A 16,262-nucleotide genomic window follows, 5' to 3' on the forward strand; every position below is an offset into this window, starting at 1 on the left:
CCCAGGAGGAGTGTGTGTTTATGTTGATGAAGCTGGAGCCTCTGTCATTAAAGTGAGTCTATTTAGTCCCGTCGGCTCTGGGCTGAGTGTACAGGCCAGGCCCGGCTAGATACACTGACTGAGTAATGGCAACCCAGGCTGAGAATAAACCTGCCCCATATACAACTCACATCTGGCAACCGTATTATATTTTCAACACATATATTTAGTATTAGGAATCGGTCTTGATTGTAATTTGATAAAAGACCTCTGGTACATAACACAAAAATCAATGTTCAGGCTTCCTTGGCCCTTGATTTATGAGGTCTATTCATTGTGGCTGTTTCCAATCATGTGTAATTCAAGTTGGACCTGGGACACTTATTGAGCATCAGTCTGTTCTACTTGTTAATATGTGTAATTCCAGAAATATAAATCACATTTTGAGTCTGTTCGCTCTGTGACTACGATTGTTTATTTCTATGTTGATGTGTATGACACAAGGGAACGATTGATGACGTTCTGTCTCTCAGCAGCTATAACCTCAACCAATAATCTCTACACGTTTTTTTCCTTGAGCGGATGGTCGGGGGTCCCGGAACATAATTGCAAATAATTTGTCAAATTGACCACAAGATGCCCAAACAAATATAATATTTGACTAAATCATAAGAATTTCAAACCTTGATTACATTTGGATATGGTAACATATGTATCCCTATTATGCGTTGGAATACTTGGGGACAGATTTACTCAATTAAAATCTCTTGGAGCTGAATTCCAGTTGTTTTGTTATGTTAATTTATGTCGTCGTCGAATCCATGTGAAAGCATGCAAGCTTTTAGACAGACAAGACTACACACCCAAAACATGTGTCACTTCAGCAGACAACTTCATCCTTATTCATAGCTATGGTCATGACTCCTCTCTCTCTCTCTCTCCTCTCACAGCAAGAGAAGCTGGGTGATATCTGCTTCTCCCTGCGATACGTGCCCACCGCTGGTAAGCTGACCGTGGTCATCCTGGAGGCCAAGAACCTGAAGAAGATGGACGTGGGAGGCTTGTCAGGTGAGCAGAGCAGAGCTGAGGGCCACAACAAGGATGGCCAGGCAAGACGATTGACAGCCAGGGGGCCTAAGATGGTAGTAAGGAATTTGACCTCCAGACCTGCTCTCATCTGTGTCATGTCCACTCAAGAGGAGGAGCTGTCATTATGAAACCCTCAGTCAAAGCCACTCTCTCTGGTAATGAACGCTCTCAGGGTGTTACAGTATGTATTAGAAACCATTGTTTTGCCCTCTCCCCACTCTGTGCTGTTCTAGGGGTTTTGCTGAAGGCTTGGTGAGTCATTGTGGGGCCCAGTGTTTTGTCTGGTTGGACTTTGGGAAATTGGTGTCTGTTGCAGACTCTGAGCTCTGATTGTGCTGCACTTTCACTCCCCGCTGGCTTTCCACACGACAGGCTCATCTTTTGTCTGAGAAAATCTGCGGCAGCAATCACTTCAGTGTCTCCTATTTTCCTGCAGCTATTTCTCTCAAACAACAACCGTCCCCAACCAATCATTGCCCACCATTATATTGGCAGGAGATAACAGATAGCATCTGAGGTGATTAATGTATGTCTAAACTCTACTTCCAAAATGTGGACAGCAATAGAAATGGCATTTTGTCCTCCAGAACAATGCCAATGTGATGCCAATGTGATGCCAACAGAACATGTGGTTAGACCCAGGTACTCCAGGGATCAGGGTGTGGGTGGTGGTTACTGGGCTCCACTGTGCAGACCTGCTGTTGCGTGGGAGAAAATACACATGGACAGTAATGATCGCAGTGGGCACTAATGAACACCCTGCTTTATGTTGGCAGGAGATCCCATAGGAACTACACTGAAGTAACGCTTTGGAAAGTCACCTGGCCATTGTGGCCATGGTTCACTAAAGCACCTGTAGAGGCTCATAGATAGAACACATTTCTAATGAATTGACCAACTCTGAAAAGTGAGCCTGATGCCATGTTAACAGAATGTTTCATTTGCGATAGTCACCACACACACACACACACACACACACACACACACACACACACACACACACACACACACACACACACACACACACACACACACACACACACACACACACACACACACACACACACACACACACACACACACACACTCCTGAGCATGTGCAGGTGTGTGTGTACTGCAGAGAGTAATCCATCTAGTGTTGAGCAGCTTCCCATCCATCAGTGAGCAGGGGCAGAACTCTCCCTGAGGGCCAGAGAACGCCATGATGGATATCAGACACTCTCCCATGAAGCTCACCTCGGAACATCACACCACCAATACTGTTCTACACAGAAAGGTGGACAGGAGAAAGTGGACAGGAGAAAGTTTTCGCTGCTGCACCGCTCAGAGATGAGCAAAGAAATCTAATTTTCTAAAACTTTCCTCTTAGAAGGAGGGCTATGTGGGCGCGGGCCCCTTCTAGCAAGCAGAGCCAGCTGTGTACATTTCCTATATGGTCCTGGTGATATGGGCCATTCAGGAGCTAGAAATAGGAGCCCACCTGAACCATTCATCACTCCACCCCACAAACAGCCCCCCAGCCCCCAAATCCCCCTTCCACAGCTGGGTCCACCCCACCCCTCCCGTCTCCTGGCTCTCTCCTATCCGTTCCTTGGACCATTTCTAATCCCCTATCCTCCTCTTCCTCCCTGTCCTTCCTCCTAATCTTAACCCTCTCCAGGCTGCAGTTATCATGCATCTAGTCCATTCTCCCTCCCCGTGCCTCACAGCCTAGCATGCAATCAGTGCCTGACTTGCCTAACAGAACCGCTACCTCAGACTAGCCCAAGACCTTCCGTCATCTGTCATAGTGTGCCTGGTAGCCATCAGCCAGAACCCATGCCTCCCCGCTTGCATTTCCACTCGAAGCATTAGCTCTCATCTGTCGCCATTTGCATCATGGGATTGGCCACATCCTAAGCTGTCAATCAAGCTGATGAGGTAATATAAGGAAGGCAGTTTGAAGGCCAGGCAGTTACTGTGGGAAACGTATTCCGAAGGAAAGTGGTTAGTAAGGTTGGCTGGGCTTGACATTCAATATGCCAAGGGTAATTGGTGCATGGTTTATCTAGTGTGTTTAAAAGGTCAAAGTGGAGCCAAGTCTGGGGATTTCTGGTTGAATTATTAACGTATGGTAATAGCATGTTTTCATCTTAGTTGCCATTGGATTCAGGTTCCGAACTATGATTTCCATTTTAATAGCACATTAGACTGGCTACACTGTTGTAGGTGGGTCTGTGTTAGTGTGTGTGTTGCGTGTGTCAGAGTGTGTCAGTCAGTGTGTGCATGGATATGTCTCACATTGTATACTCAAATGAGCATACTGTATCATAAAATCTGTAAGGGGATAACATCATTTCTAGCCAATGGCTTCTAGCCATCCCAAGACCCTATTGAGAATCATATTGGCACATCATTGTCTATCCAATCTATCCAACTGGTAAAGTACTTAACACTCTCACCTGGGTTTTTACTGGAATGAGAATTTTAGGAGCTATTGTTCGACTTTCATGTTACCTATTGAAGTCCCAAACAGTAGGCTGGATAACAGGCGTCTTGTTCCCACTCACACAGCTTATTTCGACATTCATGTTTTTGATGTCAACCGAACAATGAACAAGGTAGTGAAGCTGAACACAATGACAGCAATTTTACCTTTTTAAATGTTATCAGAAAATTGAATTGAGGAATAGCTTGTGCTTGGCTTGTTTTTGTTCAAGTTTTGAAAGAGAGCGTTGTCATTCCTTTTGAAAGGAGCCAATACTCTGGTATCTCTCTCTCTCCCGCCTCTGGGTTTGACTAACCAAATAAACAAATACCAAACAAGCATAATTCCCGTACACGCTTTAGGGCAGAAAATATTGTTTTGGACCCCTGTAGCTAACAAAATTGTGTTCCAATTTATTTGATCTAACAAGATATCGCAGAGTACTATATCGCAGTTAGCCCATTGTTTGAAGAGTCAACTTCTCCAGAAGTGTCTTTTGCCAGGAGAATAGACGTCAAAGCCTGGCAGATAGATGAAACAACACGCGTGTATATAATAACAATAATTGAGTGACTATCTCACGTCGTGACACAGCCAGAACTAGAGGAGGAGGACAAGTAATTGATGGTCTGGGATTGTTCCTTTTCTCCACTGCTGTCCTGTTTATCGAGCCTAATTACTGCTCAGCCAACGAGACACCTCTATTTTCATTCAAATATGTATAATTATTCATAATTCTTCTGATTGCCCCAAATAATCGTAACAGCCAGAATCGCTGTATCATGCTGTGCAGCAAAACTTGTTTTAAAAGAGCACCTAATCTAATCATCGTTAGATACTTGTCTTTCTCATAATCTTTGCTGAAAATGTACAGGTAACGTTATAGACTCAAGGTGAGTAACTATATTTAAGAACAGTATATATTGTGACAATGGGAACAACTCTCACTAGTATGACTCACCACAGGAGAGAGCTCCAGTACCCGTGGATTTAAAATACAGTTGAAGTTGGAAGTTGACATACACTTATGTTGGAGTCATTAAAACTCGTTTTCAACCACTCCATAAATTTCTTGAAAACAAACTATAGTTTTGGCAAGTCGGTTAGGACATCTACTTTCTGCATGACATAAGTACTTTTTCAAACAATTGTTTACAGACAGATTATTTCACATAAAAATGTATCACATTCCCAGTGGGTCAGAAGTTTACATACACTAAGTTGGCTGTGCCTTTAAACCACTTGGAAAATTCCAGAAAATGATGTCATGGCTTTAGAAGCTTCTGATAGGCTAATTGTCATCATTTGAGTCGATTGGAGGTTTACCTGTGGACCTTTAAACTCTGTGCCTCTTTGCTTGACATCATGGGAAAATCAAAAGAAATCAGCCAAGACCTCAGAAAAAAATGTATAGACCTCCACAAGTCTGGTTCATCCTTGGGAGCAATTTCCAAACGCCTGAAAGTTAATCTGTACAAAGATTAGTATGCAATGATGAACACCATGGGACCACTCAGCCGTCATACCACTCAGGAAGTTCTGACTCCTAGAGATGAACGTACTTTGGTGCGAAAAGTGAAAATCAATCCCAGAACAACAGCAAATGGCCTTGTGAAGATGCTGGAGGAAGCAGGTACAAAAGTATCTATATCCACAGTAAAACGAGTCCTATATTGACGTAACTTGAAAGGCCGCTCAGCAAGGAAGAAGCCACTGCTCCAAAGCCGCCATAAAAAGCCATACTACGGTTTTCAACTGCACATGGGGACAAAGATCGTACTTTTGGAGTGCTAAAGGCAATGCTACCAAATACTAATTGGGTATATGTGAACTTCTGACCCACTGGGAATGTGATGAAAGAAATAAAAGCTGAAATAAATCATTCTCTCTACTATTATTCTGACATTTCACAGCATTAAAATAAAGTGGTGTTCCTAACTGACCTAAAACAGGGAATTTTTACTAGGATTAAATGTCAGGAATTGTGAAAAACTGAGTTTAAATGTATTTGGCTAAGGTGTATGAAACTTCTGACTTCAACTGTAGTTGTCACTTCTCAAGGCTGCAGGGCTCTTCACTGGCTGTGTGCAGCAATGTGAAAACAGCCTATTTTCTATGGGTGAAGTATATTTGCGGGGCACATAGACCATGTCTCCTCACATAAAAGGTGAGTAGAAACATATAAAGAGAACTCGGCGCCAATGCTGACAACCTACATACAGTGAAGTGTGTAAAGTGTGTAAAGCCACAGGCACTATCAAGAGCCAATCAAATGATTTGTGGTAAATAATATAGTGCTATAGAATAGTATCAGTGTGTTACATACAGAAGCACAGTGGATGTTACTGGAGGATGAGTACATGCTTGTTAAGATAATGGATGTACCGTCTGCACTGTGACACTTCTCTCCCTCTCTCCGTCTATCTCTTTCTCTTCTCTCCATCTCCATCTCCTCTCTCTCTCTCTCTCTCTCTCTCTCTCTCTCTCTCTCTCTCTCTCTCTCTGTCAGTCACAGGGGATAGTGAGGCTGTTCATAACAGGGTAATGGACCTCCTCAGTGAGGAGGTTATCACATCAACCAGTCCTGTGGTATTAATGAACCTTCACTGCCTTCAGCCAGTGCTCCCTCACCTCACCACACAGCATGCCATCAAGCCTCTCGGCTGGAGACCATATTATTTGTTTTGTTTCTCATGCATACTGCCTGGCTGTTTAAGGGAGCTCCAGGTTCGCAGCCCCACTCCAGTCATTTACACTTCCAAGGTGTGGAAAGCAATGAGGCCAGGTGTTATTATAATGATGAACGAATGGAAAACCAATTTGGTGGTGATTAGGGAAATGCAGAAGTTTGGAAGTGTGTGTGTGTGTGTGTGTGTGTGTGTGTGTGTGTGTGTGTGTGTGTGTGTGTGTGTGTGTGTGTGTGTGTGTGTGTGTGTGTGTGTGTGTGTGTGTGTGTGTGTGTGTGTGTGTGTGTGTGCTTAGTTGCATGTGAATGATTCATGTCAACTCCAAGTGTGTAAAACGTATGCTTAGTTGCATGTGAATGATTCATGTCAACTCCAAGTGTAAAACCGAGATGACAGTGGGGCCCTGGCGTGCCCCTCCTCCATGGCCCATCCAGAACGATGGGAGGGAAACTAAGATGACAGTGGGGCCCTGCGTGCCCCTCCTCCATGGCCCATCCAGAACGATGGGAGGGAAACTAAGATGACAGTGGGGCCCTGCGTGCCCCTCCTCCATGGCCCATCCAGAACGATGGGAGGGAAACTAAGATGACAGTGGGGCCCTGCGTGCCCCTCCTCCATGGCCCATCCAGAACGATGGGAGGGAAACTAAGATGACAGTGGGGCCCTGCGTGCCCCTCCTCCATGGCCCATCCAGAACGATGGGAGGGAAACTAAGATGACAGTGGGGCCCCTGGCCCATCCAGTGCCCCTCCTCCATGGCCCATCCAGAACGATGGGAGGGAAACTAAGATGACAGTGGGGCCCTGCGTGCCCCTCCTCCATGGCCCATCCAGAACGATGGGAGGGAAACTAAGATGACAGTGGGGCCCTGCGTGCCCCTCCTCCATGGCCCATCCAGAACGATGGGAGGGAAACTAAGATGACAGTGGGGCCCTGCGTGCCCCTCCTCCATGGCCCATCCAGAACGATGGGAGGGAAACTAAGATGACAGTGGGGCCCTGCGTGCCCCTCCTCCATGGCCCATCCAGAACGATGGGAGGGAAACTAAGATGACAGTGGGGCCCTGCGTGCCCTCCTCCATGGCCCATCCAGAACGATGGGAGGGAAACTAAGATGACAGTGGGGCCCTGCGTGCCCCTCCTCCATGGCCCATCCAGAACGATGGGAGGGAAACTAAGATGACAGCTGAGCTATATTTAACCTGCTTGTGTTGACGTTTGTTCAACATCTCGTACACAGCCCCCGCAAGCCAACACACAGCACACTCGAGTAAGCAGCCAACGTGCATGTTTACAAGTAGCTTTCTGTTTGGTCTTCACACGCTCAGTAGACTAATTATGATTGGCATTGATAGCTATTCTCTTTCACTTAGGCCTATAATCCAAAATATATAGCAATGACTCGTTATCGACAAGCTTAAAGCCTGGATCTAAGCGATTCTGTTCAAACCGACGGGGGAAACACAGTAACGCTGAAATAGGCTCGTAACGGTAGGGAATGAATATAATGTGTTTGTTTTGGATGTACACACTGTCGTGTTAAAAGGCCCTCTGTCATCTGTTTGACACAGAGCCAGCTGGGATAGAAAGGTCCTGTTATGGCTGCTGCTCTGACAGATCGCATGGGACAGGTGCTTGCATCATCTCCTCCACAAACACCTGCAGCCGACGTCGCTCATGTCCTCCCCGTTAGCCACTTCTTCACACACCTGCTGCTCCCTGTTCACTGGGAAGGGAGGGGATTCTTTATAAATGGGCACAGCATATTTTCATTATAACCCGACCCATTGGCAGTGATCCAAATGATTCACGCTTGCAGTCCATATCTAAAGTGTAGAAGACACAAGAGTGACTGTCACGCTCTCTCTCTCTCTCTCTCTCTCTCTCTCTCTCTCTCTCTCTCTCTCTCTCTCTGCCTCCTCTCTCTCTCTCTCTCTAAAGTGTCTCTCTCTCTCTCTCTCTCTCTCACTCTCTCTCTCTCTCTCTCTCTAAACTCTCTCTCTCTCTCTCTCTCTCTCTCTCTCTCTCTCTCTCTCTCTCTCTCTCTCTCTCTCTCTCTCTCTCTCTCTCTCTGCGACAGGCGCATCACATCAGCTGCCACGGCCACTCATCCGCAAAATGGGCAGAGATTAGAGCTGTCTGGGATGAGACGCCAAAATGAGCTGGATATGAGTTGGGGTCGTCGCCCGCCAAAAACCCAATAATCCTGGCGGTGAGATAAGAAGAGTCTGGGTAGAATAGGCTGAAAGCCACGGGACACCACAGGTGTTTTTCTAACGGTGGAGGGATAGGTTATCTGTGATATCCCTGCCTGGGTGTTGTTGTTGTGTATTCAGCCTCAGTCTCTATGGATAGGGGATTCATTTATCCAGTGCTGGTCATTCAGGCCCAGGCCTGTGTGGATGGTCAAGATGAGGCAGAGGTAGCCAGATACAGGGTTGGAATGGGAAGGAGTTGAATGTATTCATACGGTTGTGAATGTGAGGTCTTTTTTTTATACAGAGATAAAAGATTTCTGCACAGGTTCAAAACTGTTGCAACTAATGATCGGGAGCAGGGATGAAGAAATACGTTTGCCATTAAACGTGTGTGAATGCCTGTGTGAGTTACAGCTGTCACGGCCATGGGATCAGGATCTGATGCAGCCTCTGTTATCAGTCTGCTGTGACAGTTCCAACCAATGGGATTGAGCCTAACCTCCACAGAGACCTTGGGGACCATACTTAGTTCGTCCACAAACTTCCCTCCATTAACCTCCAATCATTACCTATTAGAAAAGCTTCCTATCAGCGTCAACAGCGAAGCTGTAGAAGTCTGATTGTTTGTAATCAGCTCTCTCATGACACATCTTTAGTTTCCTACAGGGACATTAGTAGAACCTATAAAGAAGGGAACTGAGCTGAAGAGAATTCACTGCACACATCAGAAAAAGAAAGAGAGAAAAAACAATAAAGGGGTTGTTGATGGAAGAGTCTGATAGAAAGTGGTGATACGGCCGTGTGATGCTCACAGTCCGACACTGGAGAAGATTCCCATTTAGATACTGCTGGGCCTATTCACTAACACACACCTCTCCTCCACTGTCTCTTTTATCATGGCACAGCCCTCACCGCACCGCAGGAGAGTAATAAACGTCACAATGGACACCCGCTCTCGAGGCTGCATTCTCTTTCTCTCTCTCTCTCTCTCTCTCTCTCTCTCTCTTTGTTCTAGCTGTTCTCTCCCTTCTGTTCATTCACCCTCTCTCTCTTCGTTCACTCAGTTCTCTCTCTTCGTTCACTCAGTTCTCTCTGTCTTTCTCTCGCTATCACACTTTGTCTCCGTCCTTTCTTTTTTTTCTCCCTTTCCCTCTGTCCCATTGCCTTTCTTTCTCTCTTTTTCTGCTTCTATTTTTCTCTGTCTCTCAGTGTACACTGCGCACACAGCTATGGGATGAACCTGTCAGTGAGCAATCAGCTCTTCCAGATGTAGGGTCTTAATTTGAGACAGTTTTCTACAGCAGGAAAATATGCCTGCAACAACAGGAAATGTAAATTATTATGTGAATTATAAGTCATCTACATTCTTGTAGGGGTTGATACATTTTTCATTAATAAAGCAAATCAAGTCTGAAAATTCACAGGTAGCCTAGCCTAGTGGTAAGAGCATTGGGCCAGTAACCGGGAGGTTGCTGGATTGAATCCCCGATACAAATCTGTTGTTCTTCCCCTGAGCAAGGCAGTTAACCCACTATTCCCCGGGCGCCGAAGACATGGATGCCAATTAAGGCAGCCCCCCTGCACCTCTCTGATTCAGAGGGGTTGGGTTAAATGCGGAAGACACATTTCAGTTGAATACATTCAGTTGCACAACTGACAAGGTATCCTCCTTTCCCTCTAAGTTGGATAACAGATGTTTACCATTGCTTTCAAAATGTTTGCCATTGCTAGGAATCCCACAGATGTTCCACAGTCAAAACTGTAGAACAAATCCCTACAAAGCCCTACGCCATGAGCATCCAAGACAGCCTAATAAAGTCATCTGGGAGCCACAGATACATCTAGATTATGAGAACCAGCAGTATTTTAGAACAAGAGAGCATTATGAGGATTGATACTGATGCCTTGCTTCATTGGTGCATTACCATGTTGGGGCTCAATTGTAACTGCCACCCTTTCCCTTAATGTGATTGGTCGTTTAGCTCAATTACCATGCCATATCCTATCCTATTTCTTTGTGTTTGTTGATCCTAGAACCAACAACGCTGTCTCATCTTCAAAGATAAATGGCGTGACCTGTTTTCATTAAGATAAGTCTGTCTACTATCTAACCAAATTGGTTTCAATGGCAGTCCATTACCAAGGCTCATTAGCTCTCCAAAACTCAAGTGTCTTGTCTCAAACAGGGTACCACTCCACCCTCCTCTCTCCACTTCCCGCTTGTCATTAGCATTCCGAAAGGAGTAAAATAAATCAGGATTGCTAGCCATGCTAGTCCAACGTCTTGATTGCCAATGATAAAGCAGGAAGGCTGATGGGTGAGTCTGCATCTTTTACTGGTCCTTTTGACCTGATTACCAGAGAGAGGGGTGCCACATGGCCGGCCACAGCAGGCCCACTCTGGAGAGGCTTCAGTCTTCATTATTGGGGAAGGGAAATGAGGCCCTTCAGTGAAAGTGGCGAAAACATGAACCACTTGAAAAAGCAGCGAAATTCTATTTATAGAAATTGTGCGCAACTCTGTTTCTCTTGCATATGATTTGAAATGGGTTTGTAAGTACGGTGAATATTATCAGACTGTGTGATTCCTCTCCGTGTTGATATATCCAAATAAAGTGACAGACAAGGTGTGACTAAAACATATGAGTGTAGAGACACTAGAAAGGGAGGGTGTATATGCCTTGTGGCAGTAGGTTCTAACCTGGCCCTCTCTTCTTTCCTCAGATCCCTACGTGAAGATCCACCTGATGCAGTAGGTTCTAACCTGGCCCTCTCTTCTTTCCTCAGATCCCTACGTGAAGATCCACCTGATGCAGTAGGTTCTAACCTGGCCCTCTCTTCTTTCCTCAGATCCCTACGTGATCCACCTGATGCAGTAGGTTCTAACCTGGCCCCCTCTTTCCTCAGATCCCTACGTCAAGATCCACCTGATGCAGTAGGTTCTAACCTGGCCCTCTCTTTCTCAGATCTTTCCACCTGATGCAGTAGGTTCTAACCTGGCCCTGATCCCTACGAAGATCCACCTGATGCAGTAGGTTCTAACCTGGCCCTCTCTTCTTTCCTCAGAGCCCTCGTGAATATCCACCTGATGCAGTAGGTTCTAACCTGGCCCTCTCTTCTTTCCTCAGATCCCTACGTGAAGATCCACCTGATGCAGTAGGTTCTAACCTGGCCCTCTCTTTCCTCAGATCCCTACGTCAAGATCCACCTGATGCAGTGGGTTCTAACCTGGCCCTCTCTTCTTTCCTCAGATCCCTACGTCAAGATCCACCTGATGCAGTAGGTTCTAACCTGGCCCTCTCTTCTTTCCTCAGATCCCTACGTGAAGATTCACCTGATGCAGTGGGTTCTAACCTGGCCCTCTCTTCTTTCCTCAGATCCCTACGTCAAGATCCACCTGATGCAGTAGGTTCTAACCTGGCCCTCTCTTCTTTCCTCAGATCCCTACGTGAAGATTCACCTGATGCAGTAGGTTCTAACCTGGCCCTCTCTTCTTTCCTCAGATCCCTACGTGAAGATTCACCTGATGCAGTGGGTTCTAACCTGGCCCTCTCTTCTTTCCTCAGATCCCTACGTGAAGATCCACCTGATGCAGTAGGTTCTAACCTGGCCCTCTCTTCTTTCCTCAGATCCCTACGTCAAGATCCACCTGATGCAGTAGGTTCTAACCTGGCCCTCTCTTCTTTCCTCAGATCCCTACGTGAAGATCCACCTGATGCAGTGGGTTCTAACCTGGCCCTTCTTCTTTCCCTCAGATCCCTACGTGAAGATCCACCTGATGCAGTAGGTTCTAACCTGGCCCTTCTTTCCTTCCCACGCTTTCCTCAGATCCCTACGTCAAGATCCACCTGATGCAGTGGGTTCTACCTGGCCCTTCTTCCTCAGATCCCCACGTCAAGATCCACCTGATGCAGTAGGTTCTAACCTGGCCCTCCTTCTTTCCTCAGATCCCTACGCCAAGATCCACCTGATGCAGTGGGTTCTAACCTGGCCCTCTCTTTCCTCAGATCCCTACGTGAAGATCCACCTGATGCAGTAGGTTCTAACCTGGCCCTTCTTTCCTCAGATCCCTACGTGAAGATCCACCTGATGCAGTAGGTTCTAACCTGGCCCTCTCTTCTTTCCTCAGATCCCTACGTGAAGATCCACCTGATGCAGTAGGTTCTAACCTGGCCCTCTCTTCTTCCTCAGATCCCTACGTCAAGATCCACCTGATGCAGTAGGTTCTAACCTGGCCCTCTTCTTTCCTCAGATCCCTACGTGAAGATCCACCTGATGCAGGGTTCTAACCTGGCCCTCTTCTTTCCTCAGATCCCTACGTGAAGATCCACCTGATGCAGTAGGTTCTAACCTGGCCTCCTCTTCTTTCCTCAGATCCCTACGTGAAGATCCACCTGATGCAGTAGGTTCTAACCTGGCCCTCTCTTCTTCCTCAGATCCCCACGTGAAGATCCACCTGATGCAGTAGGTTCTAACCTGGCCCTCTCTTCTTTCCTCAGATCCCTACGTGAAGATCCACCTGATGCAGTGGGTTCTAACCTGGCCCTCTCTTCTTTCCTCAGATCCCTACGTCAAGATCCACCTGATGCAGTAGGGTTTAATCCCTACGGATCCACTCTGATGCAGTAGGTTTCAACCTGGCCCTCTTTCTTCTCAGATCCCTACGTCAAGATCCACCTGATGCAGTAGGTTCTAACCCGCCCTCTTCTTCCTCAGATCCCTACGTGAAGATCCACCTGATGCAGTGGGTTCTAACCTGGCCCTCTTCTTCCTCAGATCCCTATGAAGATCCACCTGATGCAGTAGGTTCTAACCTGGCCCTCTCTTTCTTCCTCAGATCCCTACGTGAAGATCCACCTGATGCAGTAGGTTCTAACCTGGCCCTCTCTTCTTTCCTCAGATCCCTACGTGAAGATCCACCTGATGCAGTAGGTTCTAACCTGGCCCTCTCTTCTTTCCTCAGGATCCCTACGTGAAGATCCACCTGATGCAGTAGGTTCTAACCTGGCCCTCTCTTCTTTCCTCAGATCCCTACGTCAAGATCCACCTGGATGCAGTAGGTTCTAACCTGGCCTCTCTTCTTTCCTCAGATCCCTACGTGAAGATCCACCTGATGCAGTAGGTTCTAACCTGGCCCTCTCTTCTTTCCTCAGATCCCTACGTGAAGATCCACCTGATGCAGTAGGTTCTAACCTGGCCCTCTCTTCTTTCCTCAGATCCCTACGTGCAAGATCCACCTGATGCAGTGGGTTCTAACCTGGCCCTCTTCTTTCCTCAGATCCCTACGTGAAGATCCACCTGATGCAGTAGGTTCTAACCTGGCCCTCTCTTCTTTCCTCAGATCCCTACGTCAAGATCCACCTGATGCAGTGGGTTCTAACCTGGCCCTCTCTTCTTTCCTCAGATCCCTACGTGAAGATCCACCTGATGCAGTAGGTTCTAACCTGGCCCTCTCTTCTTTCCTCAGATCCCTACGTGAAGATCCACCTGATGCAGTAGGTTCTAACCTGGCCCTCTCTTCTTTCCTCAGATCCCTACGTGAAGATCCACCTGATGCAGTAGGTTCTAACCTGGCCCTCTCTTCTTTCCTCAGATCCCTACGTCAAGATCCACCTGGTGCAGTGGGTTCTAACCTGGCCCTCTCTTCTTTCCTCAGATCCCTACGTGAAGATCCACCTGATGCAGAACGGGAAGAGGCTGAAGAAGAAGAAGACGACAATCAAGAAGAACACCCTCAACCCTTACTACAACGAGTCCTTCAGCTTTGAAGTGCCATTCGAGCAAATCCAGGTAAAGGTGTTGTACATTGCCATGCACATCTTGGGAGTTCTCCATGTTGTTGAAGCATTAAGACTAGATCTAATTGAGCTCAGTCATAAACCACCATGTCAGGTTTTTTTTTAAAGAATACTTCAAATAAGACTTAGTGCCAACACCTAGACCAATGACAAGGAGATTGTGTTCAAAGCTTGTGGCTACTAAGAGCTAATTGGTGGCTTAAAATTAGCATGTGAATGTGTGCTCTTTGGTCTGTACAAGGATAATCAGTCTCAGGCTCTATTCATCATGGGCCCGATTCAGACTTAGTAAATGTACACCTTTCCTATGCACTTCTCAGTAGTTGGTATTCAGGCTTACCTAATGCAGGCGCGTAATGCATTAGTGTACTTCAAATTTTTATTTTGTCGACAGACTAAAATACATTGAAGGAACGGGTTCAGAATATAGGGATCAATGAAAGAAAGCAATCTACTGTATATATATATGCATATTCAGCTCAGTTTCAGCACCAACTGGTAAATAAAAAAATACTCTGATCTTGTAGACTTTAAGCTAAATGTATGGTTAGGAAAGTATGTATGAGTCATATTTTACAGGTTTGGAGTGCGTCTACGCACAGAATTGATTGATGAAAGTTGAGATACTCAAGTTCATTCCATTAAATATTAGAAGGTGGAAGTAGATGTACTATAGGGGTTGAACAGTAGTCCTAGAAATCTACCCTGATCCTCATTAATCATGGAACTGTATGACAACGGGTCCAGTCGCCGTGAACGATGCACCAGGCTTAAACTGCTACGTATGGTCTGAGTTCCATATTGACTCAAGTAGGCTATGAGTAGGCTGTCCCAAATGATTTCTCAATGTTAGCCTAATATGATCCACTAATGCTAGCGACCCTCAGGAACAACTACACAGACATGACAGAGGAAAGAAAAGTAAACGGAATGGAATGGAATCTTTCAAAATGTAGGCAACAAGTTCAAAGGAAACTAACACCTAAGTGACAGTTACAAATGTATGTGTGGCTCCCGATAGTGGCTAATATTTAACAATACATATTGTGAAATAAAACTGCAAAAAGTCTGGGTATATAATTAAAACATTCTAAAGCGCAATTTGGCAGATTCGGTCCGACAGAAGCCTGTAGCTTGGGTCTCCAAATTTCATCTATGCAAATGATGAGAGCATACAAATAAAATCAGATTAACGGCACAGCTATTTACAGCTTACTTCACTGTGGGAAAAGGGACACAATGCATATCATGTTGATATGATTTTTTAGTTTGCTTCCATATGACTGGTGTCTCCATGGATCATAAGGAAAAATCATCTCAAATCAAATCAAATTTGTCACCTACACAGCAGATGTTAATGCAAGTGTAGCGAAATGCTTGTGTTTCTAGTTCCTACCATGCAGTAATATCTAACAAGCAATCTAACCTAACAATTTTACAACAAGTAGATGGTATAGAGTGCAGTATATACACATGAGATGAGTAATGTAGGGTATGCAGCAGCCACTCAATGTTAGTGGTGGCTGTTTAACAGTCTGATGGCCTTGAGATAGAAGCTGTTTTTCAGTCTCTTGGACCCCGCTTTGCACCTGTACTGACCTCGCCTTCTGGATGATAGCGGGGTGAACAGGCAGTGGCTCGGATGGTTGTTGTCCTTGATGATCTTTTTGGCCTTCCTGTGACATCAGGTGGTGTAAGGTGTCCTGGAGGGCAGGTAGTTTGCCCCGGTGATGCGTTGTGCAGACCGCACCACCCTCTGGAGAGCCTTACGGTTGTGGGCGGATCAGTTGCCGTACCAGGCGGTGATACATTCCGACAGGATGCTCTCAAATGTGCATCTGTAAAAGTTTGTGAGTGTTTTTGGTGACAAGACTAATTTCTTCAGCCTCCTGAGGTTGAAGAGGTGCTGCTGTGCCTTCTTCGCCATGCTGTCTGTGTGGGTGGACCAATTCAGTTTGTCCGTGATGTGTACGCCAAGGAACATAAACTTAACATAACATAAAATCCACCTTCTTCACTACTGTCCCGTCGATGTGGATAGGGGT

At 46.0% G+C, this 16,262-nt stretch overlaps 1 long non-coding RNA gene and 1 pseudogene across 1 annotated transcript; one reads left to right on the plus strand and one right to left on the minus strand.

Annotated features, from left to right (window-relative positions):
• LOC127906872 (synaptotagmin-1-like) overlaps positions 1-14,506 on the plus strand; it is a 31,278-nt pseudogene extending 16,772 nt beyond the window's left edge.
• Positions 10,683-13,969, minus strand: LOC127906828 (uncharacterized). The gene is made up of 3 exons (XR_008062946.1): positions 13,844-13,969; positions 11,963-12,068; positions 10,683-11,246 (listed from the first exon to the last, which is right to left on the minus strand). It is a non-coding gene; the product is annotated as an uncharacterized LOC127906828 (long non-coding RNA).
• Positions 14,507-16,262: the final 1,756 nt, after the last annotated feature.

The sequence above is a fragment of the Oncorhynchus keta genome, chromosome 13 (genome assembly GCF_023373465.1).
Source record: "Oncorhynchus keta strain PuntledgeMale-10-30-2019 chromosome 13, Oket_V2, whole genome shotgun sequence".
Lineage (NCBI taxonomy): Eukaryota > Metazoa > Chordata > Actinopteri > Salmoniformes > Salmonidae > Oncorhynchus > Oncorhynchus keta.